Here is a 7,831-nt window from a genome sequence, read left to right on the forward strand (position 1 = left end):
GACCAATCTGCCTAAACCAAAGGAATAGATAGTAACTCCCTACGCAGAAACCTTGCCCCAGGAGCTAAGTAGCAATACGGAATGACAACTCTGAGACCTGGGACCCCTCTGGCCATTTATTATGTCTATACCTTCTAATATGATTTGTTGTTTGAAAAAAAAAGCAATTCCACTTGGATTATATACTAGCCAACATGTTTTCAAGAGAGAGTAGTCAATGAATGTGAATTTACTAAACACCTGCTAGCACTAAATAATGGATAGGGGTTGGTAGGGGGTACAGTGGACACTGGGACTTGTTATGAGAGATTTTATTAATTTCTCCATTTTTCTATTTAAGAGGAAAAGGAGCAATAATATTTTTCAATTAGAGACCCCCTGCTTTGTAGGTTGTCAGATAGAAACCATCTGCTGTGCTGCTTGGCAGTTGGTGACAGAAGGGTGTGGCTGAGTGTGGTTTATAAGTTACAGACCATTGGAAAGGGATTTTGTCTCTAGGTCTCCTGGGGAGAGGTTGTGCTGCTAGCAGTCCCTCTGCTTGAAGACAGAGAACTAAATTAAGGCCTTAATTACCTTATTGATTATTGATTAACTTGAGTAGATAAGATAGATAGATAGTGGTTATATTATCAGATATAGAGAGTAGTGAGAGTAGGTGAGGGCTTTGGCCTAGTAGAAGATACTACCCTCTGAAGCAGATAGATGTAGTGTTTTCTAGAAAATTTTAGTTAGGATTAGGATCTTGGGTAAAGTTATAATCTTTTATAAGATTACTTTGACTTTCCTCTTTCCTATTTCCTATCCATATTTCCTAATAATAAACTCAGTGTTTTGCATTTAATAAACTGCACACTGGCTTTTGATCAAATCCCTGCCCCCCCCAAATTTAATCCTTCACAGCCTGAAGTCAGGAAGATCTGAGTTCAAATGCAACCTCAGACACTGAAAGCTATGGGACCCTGAGTAACTTAAATCCTGTTTGCTTCAGATCCTCATCTGAAAAATGAAGACATCCTGGAGAAGGAAGTGGCAAAGCATTCCAGTATCTTTGCCACAAAAACCTAATGGATAATGTCCATGGGATCAAGCATAATCAGACTGACTAGCTGAACAACAAAAACAATGGTCATCAGCTTCCTGGGTTGTTCAGTCACATCAGGCTTCTAGAAGGTAGTTCATGGCTATAAGAATCTGACATCTTTCAAAAGTCACATAACCCTGGGTGTTCCCTATACCAGATTCAGTGTCCTTTTTCCTTAAACCTGCAGGCAGGGGCATGCATGTTGGTAAATATTTATAATAATAAATAATGATAGGCTCACCTACTTGTTTAATTTGCATTGTAAACATTTTATACCTCACTTTCTTAAGTCTAATCAATCAACACAAATTTAAATTAAGCCTTTATTTGTATTTGCCTTTATGCTGCTAAGGACTTTTAATGACTCTTCATTGGGAAAAGGGAAAGAGAAAAAGCATAATATTGTATCTACCATGTTCAAGGCACTGTGCTAAGTGCTTTCTTTTAACATCAAATATTATCTCATTTTATCTTTACTAAAACCCTGTGAGGTAGGTGCCATAATTATCCCCATTTTACATTAGAAGAGGAAAATAAAGTGAACAGGCTAAGTGGTTTGTGCAGGGTCATATATATATATATATATATATATATATATATATATATATATAATCATAGCTTCTTAACTCCAAGCCCAGGGCCATCAGCTTATCTACTCAATAATATATGAAAAGATCCTGACATTCAAGTCCTTCAACAAACTGACTCCAATCTTCTTTTATGACCTTATCTCATACTGATCTTCTTTAGATGTTCTACTTTCTAGCCAAACTAGAACTCCTTTCTTCAAAATAAAATATAAATTTCTGAAATATCATTCAAGGCCCTCCACATTAGGATGCCACCTCCTTGATGAGATTTATCTCATACTAATCTTCATTCCCCATCCCCAATTTCCACTCTGCTCTCTCTTCCCTTGTAGACCTTTATTTCCACTAACTCTCATGGTTGGAATGAAGTGTCACCACTCCAATGCCATCTCCTTTCATTCCTTCTTTCCTTTCTGATTCCTTCCTTCTCTAATATCCCCAAATGAAAAGAATCTCTCCATCCTCTAATTTCTCATAACATTTTTCTTAATCCCCCCTAAATAGTTATCTCCCTCTGCTTTGAACCATAGTCACTAGATAGTAAGTTTCCTGGGAGTAACATCAACATCATAGCTATCTTTTTGTTGCCAACATCAAATATGGGACCTTGCACAAAGTAGGCATTTCAAAAACATCCATTGAATCAAGCTTCTCCCATTTTGCAAGGTACAAAAACTAGGAGGCAGCACATTTTAGTGGATAAAGAATCAGCTTTAGAGTCATTATTACCAGGTTCAAATCTGACCACTAACCAATGTAGATAGGTTGTATGATGCTGAGCAAGTTATAACCTCTTAGATCCTGAGGCAACTCTCTAAAACCTTAAATTGCAGAATGACCAAAAATCTAAAGTAAATACAGTCTGAAATATTGTTGAAGTCTAAGTCATTCTAAGCACATAAAGGAGGAAGCATATGGACACATTTTAAGGGCACTATGGGATGTTTTCCATGGAGCAATGTGCTTGTCACTACCCTTATACTAGGAAACAATGAAGGCTCAAAAGATAATAATAATAATAACCATATGTGAGAATATGTGTGTGTGTGTGTGTGTATGTGTGTGGTCACTGGGGGGTTAATATTCCTTTAAACAAGGATAAGCTCTTTCCTTCCATAGCCAAAGAAAAGACAAAAAAAAAACTTCCAATAACAGATAACAAATAGATTTAACTTTTACATGGAGGCTTAATTAACTAAAATAAGATCATTCCTTGAGAAAAGGGGATTTTAAAATTTAACTTAATTTTAATATTTTTCCTAATTACATATAAAAAGTTTTCAATATTTTTTTAAAAATTTTGAGTCTTGAACTCTCTCCCTCCCCCCAGATGATAATCTGATGTATGGTTTATGTATGTAATCATATAAAACATTTTTCTATATTAATCCTTTTATGGAAGGATATAAACAAAAAAATAATAAAGTGAAAAAGTTTACTTTGGTCTGGATTCAGATTCCATCAGTTGTTTGTTTATTTTTTTTCCTAGAAGCAGATGGTATGTTTTACTCATTAGTCCTTTAGGATAGTTTTGCATCATTCTATTACTAAGAATAGCTATGGTAATTCAGTTGTTCATTGTATACTATTACTGTCACTGTGTTCAGCATTCTCTTATTTCTGCTTATTTCATTCTGCTTCTGTTCATGTAAGTCTTTCCAAGTTTTTCTGAGTTCCTCCTACTCATCTTTTCTTGTAGCACAATAGTATTCCATTACAATCATAGAATTCCCCAATTGATGGGTATTTTCTCATTTTCCAATTCTTTGTCCCCACAAAAAGAGCTGCTTTGAAATTTTTTGTATATATGAGTCCTTCCCCTTTTTGTTTGGTATCTCTTTGGGATATAACCCTACTAATGATATTACTGGGTCAAAGGGTATATACTGTTTTATAGCCCTTTGAGTATAGGTCCAATTGATTTTCAGAATGATTGAATCCACTGACAACTCTTACAACAGTACATTAGTGTCTCAATTTTTCCACATCTCCTGCAAGTTTTGTCATTTTCCTTTTCTGTCATTATACCCAATCTGAAATTTCCATTCAGTTCTGGTCTTTTCACCAGAAATGTTTGAAAGTCCTCTACTTCATTGAAAACACATTTTTCCCCCTGAAGGATGGTATGATCTAAAAAGAAGCGTGTTTAATATTCTCCTGGCCTGTGCTATGATCTGCAAGCAACCACAAGCACTCTTTTCCATCTTTGTAACTGTGACCAAGGTCCCCCACTTCACTAAGGCCACAAGTACTGACACATGCTAGTGTTCCTCCTCTCCCTGGGACCTCAACCTAGAATTGTTACCTTGGTCTGCATATGGGCAATGAGACAAGAATCTTGCACCCAAAGTCAGCAAAGGAACCCGTGTTATCTCCAGCCAAGCAGTTATCTGACTCTCCTTACAATGTGTGGCTGAGAGCTTTAGAAGTCTTTGCTGTTCACATGGTTTGATGAGTATATGATTGGGGATGTAGACTCTAAGCCGTCACCCTAATGCAAATGTTAATAATATTGAAATGGGTCTTGATCAATGACACATGTAAAATCCAGTGGAATTGCTTGTTGGCTATGGGAGGAGAGTTGGAGGAAAGAAAGAATATGAATCACGTAACCATGGGAAAATATTCTAAATTAATTAATTAAATAAAATTTTTCAATTAAAAAAAAGAGAATCCTTTGCTGTTGATCAGCTACCCCCAAGCCTTCTTATCACAACGGGGTATGCCTTGGTGACTTGGTCTGTGCTCTACTTCTACCCTGGTGCAATAGATCTTTTGTGCTGACCTTCTAGTTGTTTGGGACTGAAAAATTATTTCACTCCAACTTTTTATTGGTTATGCTGCTCCAGAACTCATTTTGAGACATTATACCATAGTCATTTAGAGAATGATTTAATAGTGATCTACCATCTTGGCTCTATTCCCTGATGACAGAAGGTTTTAAGAGGAGGCAAGAGTGAACAGGAAAGCATTGGGTACTTTAAAAGGGAAAGAATGTGAGACTGGAAAAAAAGGTAGCCAAAAATTCAGAAGAACATATTTTCCTAGGAAGTTTGCTAATAAGAAGAGAAGAATATGTTCAGTATGAAAAAGGGAAGCTATTTCAGAACCATGTCAAAAATATTTTCTCCATTTGGGGATGTTTGTTCTGTTCATGTCTCTCCAAAGTTAAAATTACCTTTAACAACCAGTTTCACCATTTCTCAAGAAAAGGCATAGTTTTTTCCCCCTTTAGAAAATTTCTAGATATAAAGCAACACTATAGATTTTTTGTAGAATCTGGGACACATTTTGCACATTCTGAGTTTCGTTTTTACCAGGGTCAGCTCTAGGCAAAAGTAGAATGGTAGAAAAGTTGGCAATTTGTGTCCCAGAATCCCCTCTACCCTGCCCTAATTTATATTTAGTGTTATAGTCATACCTGGGATAGAGTATACATTTCTAAATTTCCAATTTCTCTTCAGCATGGTCTTGTTCTCTAACCATCTCTACCCCAGCAGAAATTTGAACTCTACCCTTAGCTTACCCAGTTCAGTTGTTTGCCTTATCCAGCCTAGACTTAGGATCTTTACTATTTCTGCCTTCTCCTCAGTAAATCTTCAACTTCCACTTTATAGCACCCCTTTATGAATTGCTATATGAATTAATGCAAAGTCAAATCAGTAGAAACAAGAGATCATTGTCAACTGTAATAGATAATTTGGTAAATCAACTATGAAAAACTTGGCTACTCTAGTCAATGTTATATCCAAAACAATTCCAAAGCACCCATGATGAAAAATGCTATCCACCTCCAGAAAGAAAACTGATGAACACTAAATATAGATTGAAATATAACTTTTTCACTTTATTTTTCTTATCTTTTTTGCAACATAACTAATATGGAAATAGATTTTGTATGATTCTATATGTGTAATTAATGTCATATTTCTTGCTCTTTTCAGTGGTTCAGGGGGGCTGAAAGAGGTAGAGAATTTGGAACTCAAAACTTCTTTAAAATGAATAAACTCTACAAGAAATCAAGCCATTCCCCAACTGACAAATAGTCAAAGAATATGAATACACAGTTTTCAGATGAAGAACTCAAAACTAATAATAATCACATGAAAAAGTGTTCTAACTCCCTCCTGATTAGAGAAATGCACATCAAAACAACTCTGAGGTACCACCTAATACCTAGCAGATTGGCCAATAGGATAGTAAAGGAAAATAATAAATGTTGAAGGGGATGTGGCAAAATTGGGGCACTAATATACTGCTGGTGTAGTTGTGAATTGATCCAAACATTAGAAAAGACCCCAAGGGCTTTAAAAGAATGCATACCCTTAAATCCAGTAATACCACTAATAGTTTTGTACCTCCAAAGAGATAATAAAGAAAAATACTTGTACAAAAGTATTTATAAGCATGCTCTTTGTGGTGGCAAAAAAAAAAATGGAAAATGAGGGGGTGTTCCTCAATTGGGGAATGGCTGAACAAATTGTGGTATGTGATGGTGATGTAATACTATTGTGCAATGAGGGATAATACTTCCATATGTGCTGGAAAAACCTCCATGAACTGATACAGAGTGAAATGAGCAGAATCAGAAAATTGTAGACAGAAACTGAAACAATATGGGACGATTATATGTAATATCAACTCAGTGATCCAGGACAATCCCAAGGGACTTATGAGAAAGAGCACTATCCACATTGAGAGAAAGAACTGTGGGAGTAGAAACACAAAATTCATCACTTGTTTATATGGGTATAGGATGTGAGGTTTTGGTTTTTAAAAGATTACTTCATTACAATACCATGATGATTAAATAAACCCTCATTTAAAAGTTAGTCATCAATACTGTCTATTCCTGAAAATCATTTATAACATAACTACTATTTAATACTTTTCAAGGGTATAATAAGCCATATTTTCATAATTTTATTAGCCAAGTCACTATACCACCTGTCTCTCATTCCATCTCACAAAACTAATCAATACAAATGATTTCATAAAGCAAAGACATTAATATTATTTCATTGGTGAAGCATCAACACAGATCTCAAGCCATCTAAAATTTAAGAGACAAAGTTTTGAGAATTCCTGAGTCCAAGAGAAACTAAGTCATGTAGCTAGTTTCAGAGTCAGCATTTAAGCCCAGGTCTTCTTGACTCCAAGTGTAGCTTGCCATCTAATATTGTATTGCTTTTACTTTGATAGGTACAAATTGGAAAAAAAGATCTTTTCCCAAATACACATCAATCTCAAAAGATATCAGCAATGACTTACACTGTTGTTCCACTACTGATCCCAAATAACCATTATACCATACATTTGTATAGTATTTCATGACCTGTACAGATACTGTGTTAGAAACCATTCCCTTATTCCTCAATAAAGATAAATGAGAATTTAATATAAACATTTAAAAACTAATTAGCTGCAAATAAATCAAGTCTTCTTTTGTAGATGTAGTACTCAAATTCCTAGATTTTCTCTCAAAAAATTACCTCTAAACCTGATGCTCAAGGTCCTAGCCATCAAATTGGTTTCAAAATATCATAGAATTTTAGAGATGGAATGGATCTTAAAGATTGTCTCTTTCAATACCTTCATCTTACAGATGAGAAAACTGACAAGTGATTTGCTCAAGTTCATACAATTGAATAGTGAGACGGCTAAGATTCAAATTGAATTAAGTTTGCAAAGTCCGTTTTACCAAGCACTGAAGAATCTTAAAAGCTCAGAGTTCTAGTGATAAAGGAGGCAACAGGTAAAGCATAGCCACAGTTGTGGTTTTAATCGTGGTCTTTGTTTCATCCTTCAATCCAAGTCCTACACTAGGTATTGACCCCTCACTAGGATTGAGAAATTAGCCTCTGAAATAGAAATATAAATATGTTTGACACTATTTCTTGTTGTAATGACTGGATGCTCTCTGGCTTGAGACTAGAGAGAGCTGCTACTAAGTATGGGGACACACCTGCCTATTTGCAATGGAGATAGAGATACTACAGAGAGTTCCTGCTACATGGATAGAGAGATGTTGCCACAGGGGAATGCTCTGGGGTCTGCCTACTGATCCCTACTAATTGCTGACAGATCAATCTATTTCCTAACCTCCTCCCTTCATTCCCTCCCTTCTACATCCCTCTCCCTCCCAGTTTCTTCTTGAAGC

Source organism: Monodelphis domestica, chromosome 1 (genome assembly GCF_027887165.1).
Source record: "Monodelphis domestica isolate mMonDom1 chromosome 1, mMonDom1.pri, whole genome shotgun sequence".
Classification (NCBI taxonomy): Eukaryota; Metazoa; Chordata; class Mammalia; order Didelphimorphia; family Didelphidae; genus Monodelphis; species Monodelphis domestica.